At 52.4% G+C, this 25,437-nt stretch overlaps 6 non-coding genes and 3 pseudogenes across 6 annotated transcripts; all 9 read left to right on the top strand.

The window, feature by feature from the left end:
* Nucleotide 1: 1 nt before the first annotated feature.
* Nucleotides 2–118, top strand: LOC116357577 (U5 spliceosomal RNA). Its single transcript, XR_004205578.1, has one exon. It is a non-coding gene; the product is annotated as a U5 spliceosomal RNA (small nuclear RNA).
* A 2,236-nt stretch (nucleotides 119–2,354) lies between these two features.
* LOC116357541 (U2 spliceosomal RNA) lies at nucleotides 2,355–2,538 on the top strand. Its single transcript, XR_004205561.1, has one exon. It is a non-coding gene; the product is annotated as a U2 spliceosomal RNA (small nuclear RNA).
* A 499-nt stretch (nucleotides 2,539–3,037) lies between these two features.
* Nucleotides 3,038–3,154, top strand: LOC116357583 (U5 spliceosomal RNA). The gene has a single exon (XR_004205584.1). It is a non-coding gene; the product is annotated as a U5 spliceosomal RNA (small nuclear RNA).
* A 5,619-nt stretch (nucleotides 3,155–8,773) lies between these two features.
* Nucleotides 8,774–8,913, top strand: LOC116357566 (uncharacterized; annotated as a pseudogene).
* A 502-nt stretch (nucleotides 8,914–9,415) lies between these two features.
* LOC116357582 (U5 spliceosomal RNA) lies at nucleotides 9,416–9,532 on the top strand. The gene has a single exon (XR_004205583.1). It is a non-coding gene; the product is annotated as a U5 spliceosomal RNA (small nuclear RNA).
* A 5,632-nt stretch (nucleotides 9,533–15,164) lies between these two features.
* On the top strand, nucleotides 15,165–15,340 carry LOC116357557 (uncharacterized; annotated as a pseudogene).
* A 499-nt stretch (nucleotides 15,341–15,839) lies between these two features.
* Nucleotides 15,840–15,956, top strand: LOC116357581 (U5 spliceosomal RNA). Its single transcript, XR_004205582.1, has one exon. It is a non-coding gene; the product is annotated as a U5 spliceosomal RNA (small nuclear RNA).
* A 5,205-nt stretch (nucleotides 15,957–21,161) lies between these two features.
* On the top strand, nucleotides 21,162–21,322 carry LOC116357564 (uncharacterized; annotated as a pseudogene).
* Nucleotides 21,323–21,760: 438 nt separating this feature from the next.
* LOC116357580 (U5 spliceosomal RNA) lies at nucleotides 21,761–21,877 on the top strand. The gene has a single exon (XR_004205581.1). It is a non-coding gene; the product is annotated as a U5 spliceosomal RNA (small nuclear RNA).
* The last annotated feature ends 3,560 nt before the right edge of the window (nucleotides 21,878–25,437 follow it).

Genomic DNA, 25,437 nt, shown 5'->3' with positions numbered 1-25,437 from the left:
ATGACTCTGGTTTCTCTTCATTACGCACAAGCCTTTCGCCTTTTACTAAAGACTTCCGTGGAGAGGAACACTTATGAGTTCAATGTATTTTTGGAGTGGCTTTGCTTCTTACAGAGCCCGGTATCTTGTTTCAAGAGAAATTGACATAGATGAGCCAGGATAGTGACTTAAAGACGCATTAGCGACTTTTTACAAAAAACACCTGCCTGCCTGCCTGCCTGCCTGCCTGTCTGTCTGTCTGTCTGTCTGTCTGTCTGTCTGTAGCCGGGGAAACGGTGGGTGGCTGGGATTGGAGGAGCCGGCTCTTGCCAACCCACCCGCTGAGGTCTGCCGAGACCCCCGGGGGCCCGGCGGTTGCAGGGTTCCATTTGTGGGTTATCGCTTCTCGGCCTTTTGGCTCAGATCAAGCTTGTCACCGAGGTGTCTCAAAGCCCGCTGAGCCAGGAGGTCGAAGTAGAAAGGCGATAGGTTTTTGGCAGGTATTCCTTGTCTGGAATTCTATTGAGAAGTTACTTTGGTAGTTGGTTTTTTGGAAAAGCTATTTGAGGGTACCATTTACCTGGTGGAGATGGCACGGGATGCAACATACAAGTCGGTCCCTTGGGCTGTACTTGCCAACACCATACGTTTCGCATGGAAGGAGAAGGAGAGGGAGCCGTTCGTAAGGGAGGCTTTTGGCAGGATGCTGCTGATGGGACAGCTGAAGCTTTCGGTAAAGGACGTGTTATGCCTCCAGGATAATCCTTTAGAGAGAGCCTATGATGTGACGTTGTATACAGAAGAGAAATACGAAGAAATGATGCGGAAGGCGAGGGAATTGGAGACTGAAAGTCCGATGTGTCACTACATTGTCACAGGCCTGGCGAGTGGTGACGGTTACAATGTATAACCCCCATGTAAAAGACGATGAGGTGAGGGCCTTTCTGGGGAGGTACCTGGATAGCATCTCCTCAGCAAGGTACCAGAAAGATTCCCTTGGCTTTTGGAATGGGAGGAGGTGCTTTCAGGTCCTCCTCAGGGAAGACCCAAAAGGATTGGACGGTTACCTACATCCCCCAGCGATGTTCTCCCTGGGGGCTGACAGGGGGACGTTGAGCTATGCCCGTCAGCCTCCGTTCTGCAGGCGGTGTATGGCCTATGGCCATACCCTGGCCTCGTGTGACGCCAGGAGGTGCAGGTTCTGTGGTTCGGAAGAGCACGAGGCCGGGGACTGCGTCGAGCCGAAGAAATGCCACGGGTGTGGCTCAGTAACACACCTGTGGCGGGATTGCCCGGCTCGGCGGAGGTCATACGCGTCTGCAGCTGGGGGGGGAGCGAGAGCGGGGGATGGAGGAAGGAAAGAACGGGAGGAAGGAGGTGGCGGAGGTGGAAGGACTGCGCCGAAGGAGTCTGGGAGAGAGGAAGAGGAGGCGGAGGTGAGGATCGGGACAGAAGGAGAGGTGAACGGGAAGGAAGGAGAGGTGGTCAGGATGGAAGGAGAGTTGGTCGGGTCTGAAGGAGAGGTGGCCGGGATGGAAGGAGAGGAGGTAGAAAGCTACAAGAAGAAGAAGAAGAAGAAGAAGAAGAAGGCGACGGTGATGGGGGAGAGTGAGGAGACAACAGTGGAGAGGAAGGAGGCGGAGGAGGTTGTGGAGATGGAACCAGAAGGAGAGGCGGAAGGGGAAGGGGGTGTGAAGGGTTGGGGGGACAAGGAAGTGTCGAGGGCAAGGGTGGAGGAGTTGAGAGGGATGGTGAGGGCACTGGTAGAGAAGGAATGGGACAAGGGAAAGGAGAGGGCAAGCGCTATGGGTGACGTTAGGGTACCTGAGCCAAATACGCCTCCGAGCAAGAGGGCAAAGAAGGTGGTGAGGAGGAGGGGTGGAAAGAAAGGGGGGGAAGAACAGGGGGATGGGGAGGTGGCGGGGCCCTCGTGGGCTCCGTCTCCCTCATCATTTAAACCCCTCGCTGAACTTGACCTCCCAGGGTTGGCCCGAAGCTGGATGATGGAGGGAGAGTCGGACTTTCTCTTTGGGGATGCAGCGTCCCCTGTCCGGAGTCCGGAGGAGGGGGGGGGTGATGGACTTGAGTGGGGGGCAGGGGCCGGGTGTCATTGCTGTGTTCAGTGGAGGGGGGATGGTGGGAGATGGGAGTAATGTAGGGTCACAATTAGACGGGATAGAGAAGGGGAGCACTGGGTGAGAAATTGTGGTAATAGAGGTGGCGTAATTTGGTAGTTTGTAGGTTATCGATTATTTGGTTTTGGATATGGTCATAGTTGATTAATTTTGAAATGATTATTTGTAGTTTGTTGGAGTTTGTATATTTAATTTGTCTGAATTATTGGAAGATTATTGTTTGGTTTTTGATGGTAATAAATATATTTTGATAAAAAAAAATAAAAAAAAATCTGTTCTTATCAGTTTAATATCTGATACGTCCCCCATAGGGGGACTACATATTAAATGGATTTTTCGAACAGGGAGTCGGAAATGGGGCTTGCTCCGTCCGCTCCACGCATCGACCCGGTATTGCAGTACCTCCGGGAACGGTGCAACACTTTTCTCCCGTTGTCAAGGAAAAATACTCATTCACAAAGCTATGTAAACAGCTAGCTTAGCTTAGCTTAGCTTAGCTTAGCTTAGCTAGCTAGCAGAAGAAGAGAAGGAAAGAAACATTCAAACTGAAAAAAGGGCGAAGCGCCTTTCAATGGGGTCCCCCGTTTCCCGCCATTTTAGTAAAAAAAATGTTGTGTGTGTGTGTGTGTGTCATTGTGTGTGTCTCTGTCTCTCTGTGTCTCTCTCTGTGTGTGTGTGTGTGTGTCTCTGTCTCTCTGTGTCTCTCTCTGTGTGTGTGTGTCTCTCTGTCTCTCTGTGTCTCTCTCTGTGTGTGTGTGTGTGTGTCTCTGTCTCTCTCTCTGTGTCTCTTGTGTCTCTGTGTCTGTGACCTTCTTTTCATCCACAGCCCTCAAACTTGGAAGAGTGGGTTCCGGGAGCACCCGCGGGGACCCGGCCTACAGTGCACAGAGTGTGTCTCGGGCCCCCGACCTCTGACTTCCATATGACTCTGGTTTCTCTTCATTACGCACAAGCCTTTCGCCTTTTACTAAAGACTTCCGTGGAGAGGAACACTTATGAGTTCAATGTATTTTTGGAGTGGCTTTGCTTCTTGCAGAGCCCGGTATCTTGTTTCAAGAGAAATTGACATAGATGAGCCAGGATAGTGACTTAAAGACGCATTAGCGACTTTTTACAAAAAACACCTGCCTGCCTGCCTGCCTGCCTGCCTGTCTGTCTGTCTGTCTGTCTGTCTGTAGCCGGGGAAACGGTGGGTGGCTGGGATTGGAGGAGCCGGCTCTTGCCAACCCACCCGCTGAGGTCTGCCGAGACCCCCGGGGGCCCGGCGGTTGCAGGGTTCCATTTGTGGGTTATCGCTTCTCGGCCTTTTGGCTCAGTTCAAGCTTGTCACCGAGGTGTCTCAAAGCCCGCTGAGCCAGGAGGTCGAAGTAGAAAGGCGATAAAGGTATTTTTTGGTGATTTTCCCGCCAAAAATCATTCAACACTGTTTCTTTTTCCCTCTTTGTAGAGAGTTGGAGCCGGAGCGAGTGAGCCATTCTCCTGGAGGAGATGGCACGTAAAACACCATCCACGTCAATCCCTGGGATAGGGATTGCAAATACAGTGCGTTTTGCATGGAAAGAGAAGGACATGGAGCCGTTTGGGAGAGAAATTTTTGGGAGGACTCTGCTGATGGGAGTACTTAAGCTCACGGTAAGAGAAGTTCTTTGTCTCCAGGAAAACCCATTAGAGAGAGCTTTTGATGTTACTTTTTTCACCGAGGAAAAGCATCAGGAGATAATGCAGAAGGTGAAAGAAGTGGAGAAGACCAAGCCCATCTGTCACTATGGTGTAACAAGCCTGGCAAAGAACAATTTTAGGGTGGTGACCATTAAGATGTATAACCCGCATGTAAAAGACGAGGAAGTGAGAGCATTTTTGGGTCGATATATGGACAACATCTCAACGGCAAGACACCTAAAGGACTCCCTTGGATTCTGGGATGGCAGGAGAAGCTATCAGGCTCTCCTTAGAGAAGACTCCAAGGGCCTGGGAGGCTATCTCCATCCTCCCGCAATGTTCTCCCTGGGGGCTGACAGGGGGACGTTGTACTATGCGCGTCAGCCCCCGTTCTGCAGGCGCTGTATGGCCTATGGTCATATCCTCGCCTCGTGCAGCACGAAGAAATGCAGAATTTGTGGATCTGCTGAGCACGAGGCGAGGGAGTGTGACGAACCAAAGGCGTGCCACGGGTGTGGCTCGTCAGCACACCTGTGGCGGGAGTGCCCGGTTCGTCACAGGTCATACGCGTCTGCAGCTGGGGGGGAGCAGGAGCGGGGGATGGGGGTAGAGGAGGAACAGGGAGGACGTCGCTGGACCATGGCGTAGGCCCAGAGGAGAAGCAAGGAGTGGCAACAGGAGGGAAGGGGATAGAAACTGGAGCAGAAGAAGGAAAGGATGAACAAAGAAAGAGAGTGGAGGACGTGCCCGTGGCAGGACCGGTGGGGGGGGGAGGGGGTGCTTGTGGCAGGACCGGTGGGGGGGGGAGGGGGTGCCTGTGGCAGGACCTGTGGAGGGGGAGGGGGGGGTGCGGGAGTGGGGAGATAGCATGGAGAGTTTTTTGGTAGAAGAGATGAGGGAAATGGTGGAGGAGCTAGCGGGGAAGAAGGGTAGTGTTTCCCCGCTACCTCCTACACCAAAAAAGGAAAAAAAGAAGCGGAAGATGAAGGGGGGCTCGGTAGGTGGTGAGGGGGAGGGGGGAGTGGATGGGGAGGGGGTAGCAAAAAGAGGGATGGGGGGGGGTAATGTTTGTTTGTCCTCGCTCTTTTCATCAGCTCCTGGAAGTTTGGTGGGGGGAGAGAGCCAGGATGGGGATCCGGGCTGTTTGTCTGAGGGGGGATCCCAACTCCTGTTTGAGGGGATGGGGTCCCCTATCCTCAGTCAGGCAGCCTACAGGGAAAGTGGTGGTGGAGAGCCCGGGATGCAGGACACTCCAATACCTAACAACATGCCTGCATCCTGGTCTCGAGAGATGGAGGAGGACGGGGGGGGCGTCAGGTGTAGAGGGGACGTCCCTGCCGGTGGAGATGGACCAGGGGAGCATCGGGTGAGTCTCCTGTTTTTTCTTTGGGTTTTTTGGGGTTTAGTTGTCGGGTTATTATTAAATGAATGTCGGTTTCTTTTTTTAGTTTAAATGTTAGAGGGTTAAGGGATTTTGTTAAAAGGAGGGCGGTATTTTGTTATTTAGAGGGGGTGGGTTTTGATTTCTGTTTTTTACAGGAGGTTCACCTGAGGGATGGTTGGGATGTGTCTAGATTTAGGAGGGAGTGGATTAAGGGGGAATCTTTTTGGGGCATAGGAGGGGTGCACTCAACAGGAGTAGGGATTTTATGTGGGAATAGAGAGGTTAAGGTAGAGAGCACTTTTGTTATAATGCAGGGTAGAGTATTGGGGATAGATGTTAGGTATAGAGAAGCTAGTTATAGGTTAATTGGGGTGTATGGGCCACAGGTGGCGGCAGACAGGAGGGAGATGGTGGACTGTCTGGCGCCCCTGTGTGTTACAAATAGGCACTTGGTGATAGGGGGGGATTTTAATATAGATTTAGGGGTAGGTGGTGATAGTAGTGCAGGAGCCATCACCGGGCTAATGGCTTGCCATGGTCTGGTTGATGGTGGCCTGCACACTACTCCGGTAATGGTCGGTCCTACATGGCGCAACTCCAGGGGGGTGGCGCGGAGGCTCGACTACGTTTTTCTATCCAGGTCTTTGGGTCAGTTGTCTGGGCGGCTGTTGCCTGTTTTCTTCTCGGATCACGACGGGGTGTTCCTGCAGGTGGGGTCGCCAGTCTGCCTCTTCGGTAGGGGGTACTGGAAGTTAGATCGGGATATACTGGAGGAGCAGGCTTTCGTTGACGCATTTTTTTGTTTCTTTCGAAGGCTTGACGGCCTCCGGTCTATGTGCGAGGGGGTGTTAGAGTGGTGGGATTTGGTTAAGGTGAGGATTAGGGCTTTTATAATAGGGTATTGTAAAAGGAAAAAGAGGGAGGAAAGGAGGGAGGTTGATCGTATCCAAAGGTTAATTGAACTTGAGTACGAGGCAGGCAACCTCGGCGGGTCGATTGACTGGGAGAGATCTGCAGCCCTAAAGGCGCAGCTCAGGGAGCTGCAGGAGCGGAAGGCTCGAGCTTTCCTGGAGCGTGCGCATAGTGGCTTTCTAGAACATAATGAGACTTGTTCCGCTATGTTCTTTAAGTCGGTTAGGGCCAGGCAGAGTAGGAAGGTAATGCTTGGCGTTAGAAAAGAAGATGATAGTGTAGTAAGTAAACCAGAGGAAATGGTCAGGGTGACAACTGATCATTTCCGAGGTTTATTTAAGGAAAGGGAGATAGATGTAGAGCAGGGAAACGTGTTTTTAGAACACTTGTCCCGGCGGTTGCCGGAGGACATTAGAGACGTGATGGAGGCCCAGATCTCACTAGAAGAGGTTGAGAGTGCTCTTAGGAGGATGGGAAAAGGGAAGGTGCCTGGGATGGATGGGCTGCCGGCTGAGTTTTACCTCAAGTTTTGGGGTATACTTGGACCAGTGGTCCTCGAAGTCTTGAAGGCCATCCTTGAGACGGGGGTCCCGGGGGGATCAATGGCTGTTGGTGTGCTGTCAGTTCTTTATAAGAAGGGGGAAGCAACTGACCTTAGCAACTGGCGGCCGTTGACCATGCTGTGCGTAGATTACAAGATTCTTGCAAAGGTTTTAGCAGACCGGTTGCGCACAGCCCTTCCCTACGTCGTCCACGAGGATCAGACGTGCGGGGTAGAGGGCCGTTCTATAAGATGGAACCTACAGTTGATCAGGGACTCCATCGCCTGGGTTGAAGATAGAGGGCTGCCTTTAATGGTAGCAGCGCTAGATCAGGCGAAAGCCTTTGATCGCGTGAATAGATATTTTCTATTCAGGGTGTTAGGTAGATTAGGATTTGGGGAGAAGTTTATAGGATGGATCCGTACATTGTATGTCGGAGCGGGGTGCCGAGTAAGTGTAAATAGTCACTTAGGTGACGTTTTTGACCTCTCGTCTGGGGTCAGGCAGGGATGCCCACTCTCGGCTCTCCTCTTCATTCTGTACATGGAGCCTCTGGGGGCTGCCATTGGGGCAGACACAGGGGTGGAGGGCTTGTTGATCCCTGGGAGCGGTGGGCTGCGTGTTAAGATGACGCAGTACGCCGACGACACTTCCTTGCTGTTGTGCAAGGACTCGTGCCTGACAAGGTCTCTTGCCGTCATTGGGGATTTCACCCAAGCGTCGGGGGCGGTTCTGAACCATGCAAAGTCTTCCGTTAAGTTTTTCGGAAGATGGCGCGGTAGGACGGATGTGCCCGGGGGGTTATCTCTCTGTGAGGGGGCCCTGAGGATTCTCGGGGTCCATTTTGAGACTTCCGGCTCAGCGACGCTGAACTGGAACATGGGTATCGCAGTTGTTCAGAGGAAGCTAGCAATGTGGAAGGCTAGGTCTTTGTCTTTTATAGGTAAGGTCCTGGTCCTAAAGGTAGATGTATTGCCATCTCTTTTGTACTTGGCATACATCTACCCATTGCCGGCTTGTCTGAGAAGGTATCTAGTGAGGCTCGTGTTTCAGTTCATGTGGGGTGGCAGGTACGAGTGGGTCGCCAGGGCGCGCATGCTCTGTCCCATCGGGGAGGGAGGTAGGGGGGTACCACATCTCCCCCTCAAGCTAGACGCTATTTTTGTTTCTTTCCTGTTGACGGAGCTTGCTCGTCCGGTTATACACCCGTCCGGTTACCTCCTGCGGGTTTTCTTCTCGTATCAGGCGAGAAGCGTAATGGTGTGGTCTAAAGCGGGTCCTCGGGCGGAACAGCTGCCGTGGCACTTTGGCCATGCGGCCAAGTGGCTGCGTGCGCACCCCGAGGTTGAAGTTGCCCGAGTAGGTTTAGATCACAGGCACCTGTACGAGGAGGTCAGGCAGGCAGGGAGTCCTGCGCCTGTAGCGGGCATCTCGTCAGTGGTCTGGGAGGGAGTGCAGGCGCGGGGCCTGGACAACAGGCTCAAGGACCTGAATTGGTTGAGCCTCCATAAGTGCTTGCCGGTACGTGCCATTATATACCGGCATAGTTTGTCGCGATCCTCCACCTGTCCAAGATCTGCTTGTGGCAGGGAGGAGACTGTGCGCCATGCCTTCTGGGACTGTGCCTTTGCCGGACTAGTCTGGGCTAGGGCACGGGTGTTGCTAGGTATGGTTAGGAGCGACTTTTTGCTGACTTGGGCTAGGTTAGAGCGAGGCGTAGGGAGAGCGAGGGGAACGGAAAGGGACAGGTTTCTGCTCTGGCTTCTCATGAGTCTCTTCAAAAGGGGGCTGTGGGAAGCCAGGCAGAATTTAGTTAAGACAGGGAGAGATTGGGGGGTGGAAGGGATAGTGAGGAGGGTGGAAGGTGATGTGAGGGGGAGGATGAAGAGGGAGGAGATAAAGTGGGGGCAGCATGCGGCACGGGAGAGGTGGAAGGGGGGTTTAGGGCTGGGAGTGTTAGAGTAAGGTTTGTAAGGGGATAGATTAGGAAAGGGAAGATAGGGAAGGGTTAGGTATTGGTTAGGTATGACGGGGAGGGACGATGCTCCCCTGAGGTTTGTTTTTGTTTGGTGAATTTTGTAAATAAATAGATATTAATAGAATTAAGAATGAATGAGAATTATGATTTTGTAAATAGTATGAATGGTATTGAATGTAAATAAATTATTTTTGTAAAAAAATCCCCATAGGGGGACTACATATTAAATGGATTTTTCAAACAGGGAGTCGGAAATGGGGCTTGCTCCGTCCGCTCCACGCATCGACCCGGTATTGCAGTACCTCCGGGAACGGTGCAACACTTTTCTCCCGTTGTCAAGGAAAAATACTCATTCACAAAGCTATGTAAACAGCTAGCTTAGCTTAGCTTAGCTTAGCTTAGCTTAGCTTAGCTTAGCTAGCTAGCAGAAGAAGAGAAGGAAAGAAACATTCAAACTGAAAAAAGGGCGAAGCGCCTTTCAATGGGGTCCCCCGTTTCCCGCCATTTTAGTTTAAAAAATAAAATAAAATAAAACAATTTTGGGCCAGGATGTTGTGTGTGTGTGTGTCTCTGTCTCTCTGTGTGTGTGCGTGTGTCTCTCTGTGTCTCTCTGTGTGTGTGTGTGTGTCTCTGTCTCTCTGTGTCTCTCTCTGTGTGTGTGTGTGTGTCTCTGTCTCTCTCTCTGTGTCTCTTGTGTCTCTGTGTCTGTGACCTTCTTTTCATCCACAGCCCTCAAACTTGGAAGAGTGGGTTCCGGGAGCACCCGCGGGGACCCGGCCTACAGTGCACAGAGTGTGTCTCGGGCCCCCGACCTCTGACTTCCATATGACTCTGGTTTCTCTTCATTACGCACAAGCCTTTCGCCTTTTACTAAAGACTTCCGTGGAGAGGAACACTTATGAGTTCAATGTATTTTTGGAGTGGCTTTGCTTCTTGCAGAGCCCGGTATCTTGTTTCAAGAGAAATTGACATAGATGAGCCAGGATAGTGACTTAAAGACGCATTAGCGACTTTTTACAAAAAACACCTGCCTGCCTGTCTGTCTGTCTGTCTGTCTGTCTGTATGTAGCCGGGGAAACGGTGGGTGGCTGGGATTGGAGGAGCCGGCTCTTGCCAACCCACCCGCTGAGGTCTGCCGAGACCCCCGGGGGCCCGGCGGTTGCAGGGTTCCATTTGTGGGTTATCGCTTCTCGGCCTTTTGGCTCAGTACAAGCTTGACACCGAGGTGTCCTAGAGCCCCTGAGTCAAGAGGTCGAACTAGGAGGGCGATAGTAACGTTTTCGTGCGGAAAACCAAACAATTTGCGTTTCAATTTGAGTATTTTTCTCTGTTTGGAAAAATGGCTCGTGTTTCTACACCGAAGATGCCTGGGATCGGTATAGCAAATACTGTGAGGTTTGCCTGGAGGAATAAGGAGATGGAGCCGTTTGGGAGGGAAACGTTTGGAAGGACTATTTTGATCGGGACCCTAAAGTTGGAGGTGGGAGAGGTTGTGCCTCCAGGCAAATCCGGGGGAGGCATCTTTTGATGTGACATTGAAGAAAGAAGGAAAATTTGAAGAAGTGTGGAAGAAGGCGAGAGAGCTGGGAAAGGAGAAACCAATGTGCAATTACGAGGTGACCAGCCTGGGAAAAAGTAATTTCAGGCTGGTCACAGTAAATATGTATAACCCTCATGTGACCGACGAAGAGGTGAGGTCTTTTTTGGGACGGTATGTGGACAATATATCATCGGCAAGGCTCGTAAGGGACTCCCTGGGCTTCTGGAATGGAAGGAGAGTTTTTCAGACGTTGCTCAGGGAGGACCCAGAGGGGCATGATGGATTCCTCCATCCCCCGGCGATGTTCTCCCTGGGGGCTGACAGGGGAACTTTATATTATGCTCGTCAGCCTCCGTTTTGCAGGCGTTGTATGGCCTACGGTCATATCCTCGCCTCGTGCAACACAAAGAAGTGTAGATATTGTGGATCTGGGGAGCACGAGGCGAGGGACTGCAAAGTGCCTAAGGCGTGCCACGGGTGTGGCACATCTGCACACCTGTGGCGGGAGTGTCCGGCCAGGCAGAGGTCATACGCGTCTGCAGCTGGGGGGAGGGCAGGAGAGGGGGATGGGGGAAGAAGAGGAGGGGAAGGGCGGCCTTTTCAGGCACAGACGGCTGGCCCAGAAGGCAAAAAGAAGGAAGAAGAGAAAGGAGCGACAGCGGGAGGAGAAAGAAAGAAGAAGGAAGAGCGTGAAAGAGCAATGGGGGAGGGAGTGGTGGGGGAGGGGGTTCCTGTGGTAGGACCTGTGGGGGGGGAGGGGGTGCCTGTGGCAGGACCTGTGGGGGGGGAGGGGGTGCCTGTTGCAGGACCTGTGGGGGGGGAAGGGGCGCCTGTGGGGGGAGGGGAGGAGGGGGGGAATGGGGGGGAAGGAGGGGGGAGGGAGTGGGGGGACTGTATGTCGAATTTTCTAGTGGACGAGATGAGGGAAATGGCGGAGGCACTAGCGGGGAAAGGGGGTTGTGTCTCCCCGCTGCCTCTTACACCCCTTACACCTCTTACACACAAAAAAAAGAAGAAAGGGAAGAGGGTGGCAGACGTGACATGCAGTGAGAGGAAGGGGGGTGTGGAAGGGGAGGGGGGGGTAAGCGAGTGATGGGGGAGAGGAGGGTTTCTTTGTCCTCATTGTTTACCGCAGGCCCTCAGCACTTGGAGGAGGGTGAAGCCCTGGAAGTGGATCAAGACTGTTTGGCTGGGGGTTCCCAAAACCTCTTTGAGGGGTCCCCTAGCCTCAGCTTGGACGCTTTCAGGGAGGGAGATGGTGGGGAGCCCGGGGAGCAGGGTACTCCAAACCCTAACACCCTACCTGGATCCTGGGTTGGAGGGATGGAGGTGGACGGAGGGACGTCAGGGGAGGAGGGGACGTCCCTGCCGGATGTGATGGAGAAGGGGAGCATCGGGTGAGCGTCCTTTTTATTTGGGCGTTTTGGGAGTAAGGGGTTTGTGTATTGGTTTAATTTAAAATGAATATTTCTGTTTCTTTCCTTAGTTTAAATGTTAGGGGGTTAAGGGACTATGTTAAAAGGAGGGCGTTGTTTAGGTTTTTAGAAGGGGTAGGTTTTGATTTCTGTTTCTTACAGGAGGTTCACCTGAGGGATGGAGGGGATGTTGAAAGGTTTAGAAGGGAGTGGGACAAGGGGGATTCGTTGTGGGGCATAGGAGGGGTGCACTCAACGGGAGTAGGGATTTTGTTTGGAAATAGGGAGGTGAAGGTAGAGGGCACTTTTGTTGTTATGCAGGGTAGAGTTTTAGGGGTAGATGTCACGTATAGGGATGTTAGATATAGGTTATTTGGGGTGTATGGGCCACAGGTGGCGGCAGACAGGAGGGAGATGGTGGACTGTCTGGCGCCCCTGTGTGTTACAAATAGGCACTTAGTAATAGGAGGTGATTTTAATATTGATTTAGGGATAGCGGGGGACAGTAGTGCAGGTGCCATCACCGGGCTAATGGCTTGCCATGGACTGGTCGATGGTGGCCTGCACACTACTCCGGCAATGGTCGGTCCTACATGGCGCAACTCCAGGGGGGTTGCGCGGAGGCTCGACTATATTTTTGTACCTAGGTCTTTGGGTCGGTTGTCTGGGCGGCTGTTGCCTGTCTTTTTTTCGGACCATGACGGGGTGCTCCTGCAGGTGGGGTCGCCAGTCTGCCTCTTCGGTAGGGGGTACTGGAGACTAGATCGGGACTTACTGGATGAGCAGGTCTTTGTCAATGCCGTCACAGGGGTGTTTCGGGGGCTTGAAGGCCTCCGGCCCTTGTGTGAGGGGGTGTTAGAGTGGTGGGATTTAGTAAAGGTAAGGATTAGGGCCTTTATTATAGGATATGGTAAGAGGAAAAAAAGGGAGGAAAGGAGGGAGGTGGATCATATCCAAAGGTTGCTCGAACTCGAGTACGAGGCAGGCAACCTCGGCGGGTCGATTGACTGGGAGAGATCCACAGCCCTGAAGGCGCAGCTCAGGGAGCTGCAGGAGCAGAAGGATCGAGCTTTCCTAGAGCGTGCTCATATTGGCTTTTTAGAACATAATGAAACTTGTTCCGCTATGTTCTTTAAGTCGGTTAGGGCCAGGCAGAGTAGGAAGGTAATGCAAGGAGTTAGAGAAGAAGATGGTAGCGTAGTAAGAAAACCAGAGGAAATGGTCAGGGTGACAACTGAGCATTTCCGAGGTTTATTTAAGGAAAGGGTAATAGACGTAGAGCAGGGAAATGTGTTTTTAGAACACCTGTCCCGGCGGTTGCCGGAGGACGTTAGAGATGCGATGGAGGCTCAGATCTCCCTTGAAGAGGTTGAGAGCGCCCTCAGGAGGATGGGTAAAGGGAAGGTGCCTGGGATGGATGGTCTACCGGCCGAGTTTTACCTCAAGTTTTGGGGTATACTTGGACCGGTGGTCCTCGAAGTCTTGAAGGCCATCCTTGAGACAGGGGTCCCAGGGGGATCAATGGCTGTTGGTGTGCTGTCACTTCTGTACAAGAAGGGGGACGCAACAGACCTTGGCAACTGGCGGCCATTGACCATGCTGTGTGTAGACAACAAGTTGCTTGCAAAGGTCTTAGCGGATCGGTTGCGCACAGCCCTTCCCTACGTCGTCCATGAGGATCAGACGTGCGGGGTAGAGGGACGCTCAATTAGATGGAACCTTCAGTTGATAAGGGACTCCATCCCCTGGGTTGAAGATAGAGGTCTGCCTTTAATGGTTGCAGCGCTTGATCAGGCGAAAGCCTTTGATCGCGTGAATAGATCCTTTCTATTCAGGGTATTAGGTAGATTAGGATTTGGGGAGAAGTATATAGGATGGATCCGTACATTATATGTCGGAGCGGGGTGTCGAGTTAGCGTAAACAGTCACTTGGGTGACGTTTTTGACCTCTCGTCTGGGGTCAGGCAGGGGTGCCCGCTCTCGGCACTCCTCTTCGTTCTGTACATGGAGCCTCTGGGGGCTGCCATTAGGGCAGACACGGGGGTGGAGGGCTTGTTGATCCCTGGAAGCGGTGGGCTGCGTGTTAAGATGACGCAGTACGCCGATGACACTTCCTTGCTGCTATGCAAGGACTCGTGCCTGACAAGGTCCCTTGCCATCATTGGGGATTTCACCCGAGCGTCGGGGGCAGTTCTGAATCATGCAAAGTCTTCCGTGAAGTTTTTCGGAAGATGGCGCGGTAGGACGGATGTGCCCGGGGGGTTCTCTCTGTGAAGGGGCCCTGAGGATTCTCGGGGTCCATTTTGAGACCTCCGGCTCAGCGACGCTGAATTGGAACATGGGTATTGCAGTGGTACAGAGGAAGCTAGCAATGTGGAAGGCTAGGTCTTTGTCTTTTATGGGCAAGGTCCTGGTCCTAAAGGTGGATGTACTGCCATCTCTGTTGTATTTGGCATACATCTACCCATTGCCGGCTTGCCTGAGGAGGCCTCTAGTGAGGCTTGTGTTCCAGTTCATGTGGGGTGGCAGGTACGAGTGGGTCGCCAGGGCGCGCATGCTCTGTCCCATCGGGGAGGGAGGTAGGGGGGTACCACATCTCCCCCTCAAGCTGGATGCAATCTTCGTTTCCTTTCTGTTGACGGAGCTTGCTCATCCAGTGATACACCCGTCCGGTTACCTCCTGGGGGTGTTTTTCTCGTATCAGGCGAGAAGCGTAATGGTGTGGTCTAACGCGGGTCCTCGGGCGGAACAGCTGCCGTGGCACTTTGGTCATGCGGCCAAGTGGCTGCGTGCGCACCCCGAGGTTGAAGTTGCCCGAGTAGGTTTAGACCACAGGCACCTGTACGAAGAGGTCAGGCAGGCAGGGAGTCCTGCGCCTGTAGCGGGCATCTCGGCAGTGGTCTGGGAGGGAGTGCAGGCGCGGGGCCTGGACAACAGGCTCAAAGACCTGAATTGGTTGAGCCTCCATAAGTGCTTGCCGGTACGTTCCATCATGTACCGGCATAGCTTGGCGCGATCCCCCACCTGCCCAAGATCTGCTTGTGGCAGGGAGGAGACTGTGCGCCATGTCTTTTGGGACTGTGCCTTTGCCGGAGTGGTATGGGCTAGGGCACGGGTGTTGATAGGTTTGGTCAGAAGCGATTTAGTTGTGACGTGGGCTAGGTTAGAAAGAGGTATAGGGAGAGCGAGGGGAACAGATAGGGATAGGTTTCTGCTCTGGCTTCTCATGAGCCTCTTTAAACGGGGGCTGTGGGAAGCCAGGCAGGAATTGGTAAAGACAGGGAGAGATTGGGGGGTGGAAGGGATAGTGAGGAGGGTGGAAGGAGATCTAAGGGGGAGGATGAAGCGGGAGGAGAGGAAGTGGGGGCAGCATGCGGCACGGGAGAGGTGGAAAGGGGGTTTAGGGTTGGGAGTGTTAGATTGAGGGTTGTAGGGTTAGATCAGGGTAGGAGAGAAAGGGCAAGGGTTAGGTATTGGTTAGGTATGAAGGGGAGGGACGATGCTCCCCTGAGTTTTTTGGTTTGGTTTGTGGGTTTCTGTTAATTAAAAATGCCATTATTTGAGTTTGAAAGAAAAGTATGATTTTGAGTTGTATTAATGAATGGCATTGCAAGTAATAAATTATTTTTGTAAAAAAAAAAAATCTGTTCTTATCAGTTTAATATCTGATACGTCCCCCATAGGGGGACTACATATTAAATGGATTTTTCGAACAGGGAGTCGGAAATGGGGCTTGCTCCGTTCGCTCCACGCATCGACCCGGTATTGCAGTACCTCCGGGAACGGTGCAACACTTTTCTCCCGTTGTCAAGGAAAAATACTCATTCACAAAGCTATGTAAACAGCTAGCTTAGCTTAGCTTAGCTTAGCTTAGCTAGCTAGCAGAAGAAGAGAAGGAAAGAAACATTCAAACTGAAAAAAGGGCGAAGCGCCTTTCAATGGGGTCCCCCGTTTCCCGCCATTTTAGTAAAAAAAATAAAAAAATTGGGCCAGGATGTTGTGTGTGTGTGTGTGTGTCATTGTGTGTGTCTCTGTCTCTCTGTGTCTCTCTCTGTGTGTGTGTGTGTGTGTCTCTTTCTGTGTGTGTGTGTGTGTCTCTGTCTCTCTGTGTCTCTCTCTGTGTGTGTGTGTGTGTGTCTCTGTCTCTCTCTCTGTGTCTCTTGTGTCTCTGTGTCTGTGACCTTCTTTTCATCCACAGCCCTCAAACTTGGAAGAGTGGGTTCCGGGAGCACCCGCGGGGACCCGGCCTACAGTGCACAGAGTGTGTCTCGGGCCCCCGACCTCTGACTTCCATATGACTCTGGTTTCTCTTCATTACGCACAAGCCTTTCGCCTTTTACTAAAGACTTCCGTGGAGAGGAACACTTATGAGTTCAATGTATTTTTGGAGTGGCTTTGCTTCTTGCAGAGCCCGGTATCTTGTTTCAAGAGAAATTGACATAGATGAGCCAGGATAGTGACTTAAAGACGCATTAGCGACTTTTTACAAAAAACACCTGTCTGTCTGTCTGTCTGTCTGTAGCCGGGGAAACGGTGGGTGGCTGGGATTGGAGGAGCCGGCTCTTGCCAACCCACCCGCTGAGGTCTGCCGAGACCCCCAGGGGCCCGGCGGTTGCAGGGTTCCATTTGTGGGTTATCGCTTCTCGGCCTTTTGGCTAGGATCAAGCCTGATACTGAGGTATCTCAAACCTCGCCTAGTCGGAAGCCGAAGGCCGGAGGGCGGTAAAGGTTTTGTTGTTGGAGGCTTCTTTTTTGAGAGAGCTTTTTTCTGGGAAAAATGGCGGATGATATTCCAAGAAGATCGGTCCCTGGGATTGGGTTGGCAAATACCGTAAGGTTTGCGTGGAGCCACAAGGAGACAGAGCCAGTCGGGAGAGAGACGTTTGGGAGGTCAATCCTGATGGGAATACTAAAACTGGAGGTAAAGGACGTGTTATGTCTGCAGGGTAACCCTACAGAGAAGGCCTATGATGTAACCTTTTACACGGAGGCAATGCATGATGGGATCTTGAAGAAGGCGAGAGCCGTGGGAGACAAGAGGCCTATGAGTTTCTATGAGGTCACAAGTTTGGCTAAGAACAATTTTAGGATGGTGACGGTCAACATATATAACCCGCACGTCAAGGACGAGGATGTAAAGGCTTTTTTGGGGAGGTTTATGGACAGGGTCTCCTCCCCGAGGCTCCTCAGGGACTCCCTGGGGTTCTGGAACGGGAGGAGAGGATTCCAGGCCCTTCTCAGGGAGGACCCGGGGGGTCTGGGTGGATACCTTCATCCTCCGGCCATGTTCTCCCTGGGGGCTGACAGAGGGACTCTGTACTACGCACGACAGCCCCCTTTCTGCAGGCGCTGTATGGCATACGGCCATGTCCTCGCCTCGTGCAGCACGAAGAAGTGTAGATTCTGCGGATCTGCTGAGCACGAGGCGAAGGACTGCGACGAGCCCAAGGCGTGCCACGGGTGTGGCTCGTCGGCACACCTGTGGCGGGAGTGCCCGGCTCGTCAAAAGTCATACGCGTCTGCGGCTGGAGGGGGAGCAGGGGCGGGGGATGGGGGACGAAGAGGAAGAGGGGGCCCAGAAACAGGATCAGGCCCAGAAGAAAAGGCCACAAGGAAGAAGGAGGAGGCGAAAGTGGCACGGACAGAAGAAGGGAACGAGAAGGATGAAGCAGAAGGAGAGGAGGGGCAAAAGGCGGATGGTGAAAACGGAGTGGAGAGGCAGGAGAAGGTGACAAGGGAGAGAGATGAGGAGGAGGACGACGCGGCAACAGGAACAGGGGGAGAGGTTGAACAGGGGGAAGTAGTGGGGGAATGGGGGGATTGTGACATGTCGAGTGCCTCGGTGGAGGAGTTGAGGGGGATGGTCGAGGAACTGGCGGGGGGGGGGGGGGGGGGGGGGGCGGTGTTTCCCCTTTGCCGCCTACACCAAGAAAGAAAGGGAAGAAGAGGCCGCCCCACAAGGATGGCAAGAAAGGAGAGGGGGAGGCCAAGAGACCAATGGGGGAAAAGGGGGTTGAGGAGTGGGAAACTCCCAGGACCTTGTTGGTCTCTTTGGATTCAGGGGCGCCAGGGGAACTGGATCCACCAAGTGGGATGCTGGAGTGGGAACCGGGGGGATCGCAGTCCATCTTTGATGATACAAAGTCCCCTTTTTACTGCCCAGCAAGCGGGGAGGCAGGGGAAAAGGAGGGTTTGGGTGACCAAAGCAGGATGCAGGACGCCAGGGTGGCTAACACCATTCCTGCATCCTGGATTGGGATGATGGAGGAAGACAGGGGGGTGTCACAAGAGGGGAGGACGCCCCTGCTGGAGGAGATGGAGCAGGGGAGCATCGGGTGAGCCTCCTCTTTTATTTGGGTGTTTTGAGAGTAAGGGGTTTTCAAATCAAATCAAATTTATTTATATAGCCCTTCGTACATCAGCTGATATCTCAAAGTGCTGTACAGAAACCCAGCCTAAAACCCCAAACAGCAAGCAATGCAGGTGGAGAAGCACGGTGGCTAGGAAAAACTCCCTAGAAAGGCCAATACCTAGGAAGAAACCTAGAGAGGAACCAGGCTATGTGGGGTGGCCAGTCCTCTTCTGGCTGTGCCAGGTGGAGATTATAACAGAACATGGTCAAGATGTTCAATGTTCATAAATGACCAGCATGGTCGAATAATAATAAGGCAGAACAGTTGAAACTAGAGCAGCAGCACAGTCAGGTGGAAGTTGAAACTGGAGCAGCAGCATGGCCAGGTAGACTGGGGACAGCAAGGAGTCATCATGTCAGGTAGTCCTGGGGCATGGTCCTGTATTGGTTTAATTTAAAATTAATATTTCTGTTTCTATTTTTAGTATAAACGTTAGGGGGTTAAGGGACTATGTTAAAAGGAGGGCGGTGTTCAGTTTTTTAGAGGGGGTAGGGTTTGATTTTTGTTTCTTACAGGAGGTTCACCTGAGGGATGGAGGGGATGTTGAAAGGTTTAGGAGGGAGTGGGTAAAGGGAGATTCATTGTGGGGCATAGGTGGGGTGCACTCGACGGGGGTAGGGATTTTGTTCGGGAATAAGGAGGTTAAATTAGAGGGCACTTTTTTGGTAATGCAGGGTAGAGTTTTGGGGGTTGATGTCAAGTTTAGGGAGTTTAGATATAGGTTATTTGGGGTGTACGGGCCACAGGTGGCGGCAGACAGGAGGGAGATGGTGGACTGTCTGGCGCCCCTGTGTGTTACTAACAGGCACTTGGTGATAGGGGGTGATTTTAATATTGATTTAGGGATAGGGGAGACAGTAGTGCAGGTGCCATCACCGGGCTAATGGCTTGCCATGGTCTGGTCGATGGTGGCCTGCACACTACTCCGGCAATGGTCGGTCCTACATGGCGCAACTCCAGGGGGGTTGCGCGGAGGCTCGACTATATTTTTGTACCTAGGTCTTTGGGTCAGTTGTCTGGGCGGCTGGTGCCTGTCTTCTTTTCGGATCATGACGGGGTGCTCCTGCAGGTGGGGTTGCCAGTCTGCCTCTTCGGTAGGGGGTACTGGAAATTAGATCGGGATTTACTGGATGAGCAAGATTTTGTTAATGCCGTTACAGGGGTGTTTCGGGGGCTTGAAGGCTTCCGGCCCATGTGTGAGGGGGTGTTAGAATGGTGGGATTTAGTAAAGGTGAGGATTAGGGCCTTTATTATAGGATATAGTAAGAGGAAAAAAAGGGAGGAAAGGAGGGAGGTGGATCATATCCAAAGGTTGATCGAACTCGAGTACGAGACAGGCAACCTCGGCGGGTCGATTGACTGGGAGAGAACCACAGCCCTGAAGGCGCAGCTCAGGGAGCTGCAGGAGCAGAAGGCTCGAGCTTTCCTGGAGCGTGCACATAGTGGCTTTTTAGAACATAATGAGACTTGTTCCGCTATGTTCTTTAAGTCGGTTAGGGCAAGGCAGAGTAGGAAGATAATGCATGGAGTTAGAAAAGAAGATGGTAGTGTAGTAAGTAAACCAGAGGAGATGGTCAGGGTGACAACTGATCATTTCCTAGGTTTATTTAAGGAAAGGGCAATAGAGGTAGAGCAGGGAAATGTGTTTTTAGAACAGCGGTGGGCTGCGTGTTAAGATGACGCAGTACGCCGATGACACTTCCTTGCTGCTATGCAAGGACTCGTGCCTGACAAGGTCCCTTGCCATAATTGGGGATTTCACCCGAGCGTCGGGGGCAGTTCTGAATCATGCAAAGTCTTCCGTTAAGTTTTTCGGAAGATGGCGCGATAGCCCCCGGGCACATCCGTCCTATCTCTCTGTGAGGGGGCCCTGAGGATTCTCGGGGTCCATTTTGAGACCTCCGGCTCAGCGACGCTGAACTGGAACATGGGTATTGCAGTGGTACAGAGGAAGCTAGCAATGTGGAAGGCTAGGTCTTTGTCTTTTATAGGTAAGGTCCTGGTCCTAAAGGTGGATGTATTGCCATCTCTGTTGTATTTGGCATACATCTACCGATTGCCGGCTAGTCTGAGGAGGCCTCTAGTGAGGCTTGTGTTTCAGTTCATGTGGGGTGGCAGGTACGAGTGGGTCGCCAGGGCGCGCATGCTCTGTCCCATCGGGGAGGGAGGTAGGGGGGTACCAAACATCCCCCTCAAGCTGGACACAATTTTTGTGTCCTTTGTATTGACGGAGATGGCTCATCCGGTGATACACCCGTCCGGTTACCTCCTGCGGGTGTTCTTCTCGTACCAAGCGAGAAGCGTAATGGTGTGGTCTAACACGGGTCCTCGGGCGGAACAGCTGCCGTGGCACTTTGGCCATGCGGCCAAGTGGCTGCGTGCGCACCCCGAGGTTGAAGTTGCCCGAGTAGGTTTAGATCACAGGCACCTGTACGAGGAGGTCAGGCAGGCAGGGAGTCCTGCGCCTGTAGCGGGCATCTCGGAAGTGGTCTGGGAGGGAGTGCAGGCGCGGGGCCTGGACAACAGGCTCAAGGACCTGAATTGGTTGAGCCTCCACAAGTGTTTGCCGGTACGGTCCACCATGTACCGGCATAGCTTGGCGCGATCCCCCACCTGCCCAAGATTGGCTTGTGGCAGGGAGGAGACTGTGCGCCATGCCTTTTGGGACTGTGCCTTTGCCGGAGTAGTATGGGCTAGGGCACGGGTGTTAATAGGTTTAGTAAGGGGAGATTTTGTGGTAACGTGGGCTAGGGTAGAGAGAGGTGTAGGGAGAGCGAGGGGAACAGGTAGGGATAGGTTTCTGCTCTGGCTTCTCATGAGCCTCTTTAAAAGGGGGCTGTGGGAAGCCAGGCAGAATTTGGTAAAGACAGGGAGAGATTGGGGGGTGGAAGGGATAGTCAGGAGGGTGGAAGGAGATATAAGAGGTAGGATGAAGAGGGAGGAGAGGAAATGGGGGAAACATGCGGCACGGGAGAGGTGGAAAGGGGGTTTAGGGCTGGGGGTGTTAGATTGAGATTTATAAGGGGATAGATTAGAGAAGGAGAGATAGGGACAGATATTGGTTAGGAGTGACGGGGAGGGATGATGCTCCCCTGAGGTTTGTTTTTGGGGTTGTGTGTTTTTTGGGTTTTTGAAAATGCCATTATTTACTTTTGAAAGAAAATTATAATTTTGAATTGTATGAATGAATGGCATAGTAGGTAAACAATTTTTTGAAAAAAAAAAGTTTAATATCTGATACGTCCCCCATAGGGGGACTACATATTAAATGGATTTTTCGAACAGGGAGTCGGAAATGGGGCTTGCTCCGTCCGCTCCACGCATCGACCCGGTATTGCAGTACCTCCGGGAACGGTGCAACACTTTTCTCCCGTTGTCAAGGAAAAATACTCATTCACAAAGCTATGTAAACAGCTAGCTTAGCTTAGCTTAGCTTAGCTAGCTAGCAGAAGAAGAGAAGGAAAGAAACATTCAAACTGAAAAAAGGGCGAAGCGCCTTTCAATGGGGTCCCCCGTTTCCCGCCATTTTACTAAATATATAAAAAAAAAAATAATAATTGGGCCAGGATTGTGTGTGTGTGTGTGTGTGTCTCTGTCTCTGTCTCTCTGTCTCTCTCTGTGTGTGTGTGTGTGTGTGTCTCTGTCTCTCTGTCTGTGTCTCTCTCTCTCTGTGTCTCTGTGTCTGTGACCTTCTTTTCATCCACAGCCCTCAAACTTGGAAGAGTGGGTTCCGGGAGCACCCGCGGGGACCCGGCCTACAGTGCACAGAGTGTGTCTCGGGCCCCCGACCTCTGACTTCCATATGACTCTGGTTTCTCTTCATTACGCACAAGCCTTTCGCCTTTTACTAAAGACTTCCGTGGAGAGGAACACTTATGAGTTCAATGTATTTTTGGAGTGGCTTTGCTTCTTGCAGAGCCCGGTATCTTGTTTCAAGAGAAATTGACATAGATGAGCCAGGATAGTGACTTAAAGACGCATTAGCGACTTTTTACAAAAAACACCTGCCTGCCTGCCTGCCTGTCTGTCTGTCTGTCTGTCTGTCTGTCTGTCTGTAGCCGGGGAAACGGTGGGTGGCTGGGATTGGAGGAGCCGGCTCTTGCCAACCCACCCGCTGAGGTCTGCCGAGACCCCCGGGGGCCCGGCGGTTGCAGGGTTCCATTTGTGGGTTATCGCTTCTCGGCCTTTTGGCTAAGTTCAAGTTGGGTACTGAGGTGCCGTAACCCCTTAGTTAAAAGCCGATGGCCGGAGGGCAGGATCAACAGTCAGCCAGAGGGGCTGGACTGCGCAATACGTTGCAATTCGTTTGGAAGAACAAGGGCCAGCAAATTGGGAACAGCGAATGGTTCATCAGGACGGTGATCATTGAAGGGTTAAAGGTGGACCCAGGGCACGTTTACTGCTTGCAGCGGAACATGGCGGCGGAGGGATATGACCTGTCCCTAAACAGTGAGGCCTTGTACAGGAGATGTATGGACACCTGCAAAGAGAAGGCAGCCAGTGAGCCGTTCTCAAACTTCCAGGTTTACCCCTTGTGCAGGTGGGACTTAAAGGTCATCACCGTACACGTTTACAATCCCTATGTGGGGGATGACAGCATCGGGGCGTTCCTATGCCGGTTTGGAAAAGTGAGTCCTGGGGTGCCGTACCTGCGGGACGGGTATGGCATCTGGTCAGGAAGGAGCTGATAAGTTGGTTCACCCACCAGCCTATTTCTCCATTGGAGCGGACCGGGGGTACCTGTTTTATTCAGGCAAGCCAAGTTTTTGTAGACACTGCCGTAGCTTCGGTCATGTGGCTACGGGGTGCAACCTGCTGAAGTGCAGGAATTGCGGAAAACCAGGTCACGGGGCAGCCAACTGCAGGGAGGCTCGAGTCTGCAATGGCTGTGGGAAGCAGGGCCATTTGTTTAAAGACTGTCCCAACAGGCAACGGACCTATGCGGAGGCAGCCGGCGACGGCCCTGAGGAGGGCGCGGCGGGACCCCCCCTCCGGCAAATAGAGGAGGTTCTTGAGGAAATTCGAGCGGCGGCAGCAGAGGTGGCAAAATCCCCCGGGGGAAGTGCAGTAAAGGAGGTCCGTCCGAAGGGGACTGAGGAGGAGATGGAGCTGCTGACGGGAGCCTGGGAGGACAGTCTGATGAGTGAGATGTCAGACGACCCGGCTACCCAAACCCCCACCAGGAAGATGAGGTCGTCCTCGGCAGATGGGTCGACTGGATCGGCGTCTTCAGATAATGGAGAGTCCAGGAAGGTGTACAAGGGGAAAAGAAAGAAGAGGAGGAAGGTTACTGACCGGGTGGCGGTGGAAGTGCATAAGAAGCCAGGGGTGGCCATCTCCAACCGGTTTTTAGTGCTGAACCCGGATACCGGGGATTAAGGGTCAGATGAGGGGGCTGAGAACCAGAATCCAGTGCTTTCGAAGGTTCCTGCGGTGGCGGTCTCTGATTCCTCGGTGGGGGGGTCTGGGAAGCAGGTCCACGGGGCCTGTTTGGTTCCTGAGCTTCCTGGGACAGGAACTTTGGAGATGGATACCAACCCTGAAGAAAGTTCAATGGACTGTGCACAGGTACGGTCCAGGGGAGACTACTCTTCCAGTGCTGGGGAAGCATCACAGGACTGTGGACAGGTATTAACCTGTGAGGACTTTTCCAGCCCTGAACGCTCATTCGTGGCACCAGGTACGCCGAACAGTGACCTATACCTGGAAGGGGTGAGTGGCTTCGGGATGGGGGAGGCTCCTATCTGACAGACAGGATAGAGACACTGGGTGGTCTTATTTAGTTTCTTATTCTTTGGTATGGTTTTCTTTACAATTGTAACAGTGAATGTAAGGGGATTAAGGGATAAGGGGAAGAGAGGAGGGGTGTTTCAGTACCTTTCCTGTGTCTCCTTCCAGGTTTGTTTTTTACAAGAGGTTCATTTAAGGGACATGGGGGATGTTTCTGTGTTTACAAGGGGGTGGGCGAAAGGAGAGTCCAATGGGGGATAGGGGGGGTGCACTCCTCTGGGGTGGGGATTTTGTTTGGGGATAGGGACTTTTGTGTGGTGGGTTCTTTTTCGGTCATACAGGGGAGAGTTTTAGTGGTTGATGCAGACTGGAGGGGGGCGAAGTTTCGTTTTGTTAACATTTATGCTCCTGCTGAACCAAGAGGTAGAAAAAATCTTTTTTTGGCTCTGCCAGATATTTGTGTCACTAATCGAACTGTGGTTTTGGGTGGGGATTTCAATGTATCTTTTGAAGGCACTGGGGATTTTAGCCTACCCTATTTGGTTTCTGTAGTTAAAGACTTTTCTTTGAGGGACTCTTTCAGAGTCTGCGACCCCAAGGGGGAGGGTATGACATGGGCAAACTCAAGGGGTTCCCGTAGTCGTATAGATTTTATTTTTTTACCAGTTTCTGTGGCCATCTCAAAAGTCACTGTGTCTCCGGTTTGGTTTTCTGACCACTGCCAAGTTCAGGTAGTGTTCTCGATAGACGTGCCGATATTCGGCAGAGGCTTTTGGAAATTAAACTCCAACATTTTGGCCGATCTTTCTTTTAGGGAGGCTTTTAAATCCCATTACGAGATATGGGGGGGATCTCAAGCCTTATTTTGGTTCCCTAGTTGAATGGTGGGAGTGTGTTAAGCGCAATGTGCGCACCCTGGCCATTTCACACTGTGTCACTAAGGTCCGAGCAGACAGGAAGGTTTTTCAGCGGCTTCAGGGGGAGCTGACTGCCTTGGTGGCAGCTGAGAATAAGGGAGAGGGGAGGGATGTGGAGAGGATGGAGAGTTTAAAAAGTAAGCTGGGGATGTATTTTCAGGGGAAGGCCAGGGATTTTCTATTTAGATGTCAAAGAGACAAATTTGAGTTTGGTGAGGCTAGTAGCTCATATTTTTTTTAACAGATTAAAGCTGCCCGGGCCAAAGCAGTTATTGCCCAGTTGCGAACAGAAGGGGGGGGAATGGTTTCTGACCCAAAGGGGATGGTGGAAGCAGCGTCCTCTTTCTACCAAGAATCCTTTAGGGAGAAGGACATAGATGGTTCGAAAGAAAGTGTCTTTCTGGGTTTTTTGAGGGAAAAGGTTCCCCCGGAGGCAGCCTCTGAACTCGATCGCCCTTTCGAGCTTGAGGAAGTTGAGGCTGCTTTGCGGGGTTTACCAGCCAACAAGGTGCCAGGCTACGATGGACTTCCGCGGGAATTTTATGTTACCTTCTGGGAGATTTTGGGGAGAGATTTTTATTGGGTAATTAAAGCGGTGTATGACTCAGGGCTCCTGGGGTCTTCAATGAGGGAGGGGGTCTTGACGCTGCTTTATAAGAAAGGGGAAAGGGACAACCTGGGGAATTACAGGCCCATTACGCTTTTATGTGCAGACTATAAGGTGGTAGCCCGTGTCCTAGCGGGCCGTCTAAGTAAGGTTCTGCCCCATGTCATACATGAGGACCAGACCTGTGGGGTGGAGGGGAGGTCCATACATTGGAACCTGAGTTTGG

The sequence above is a fragment of the Oncorhynchus kisutch genome, linkage group LG25, assembly GCF_002021735.2.
Source record: "Oncorhynchus kisutch isolate 150728-3 linkage group LG25, Okis_V2, whole genome shotgun sequence".
In the NCBI taxonomy this organism is placed as follows: Eukaryota; Metazoa; Chordata; class Actinopteri; order Salmoniformes; family Salmonidae; genus Oncorhynchus; species Oncorhynchus kisutch.
This window is presented reverse-complemented; position numbering and strand designations above follow the sequence as displayed.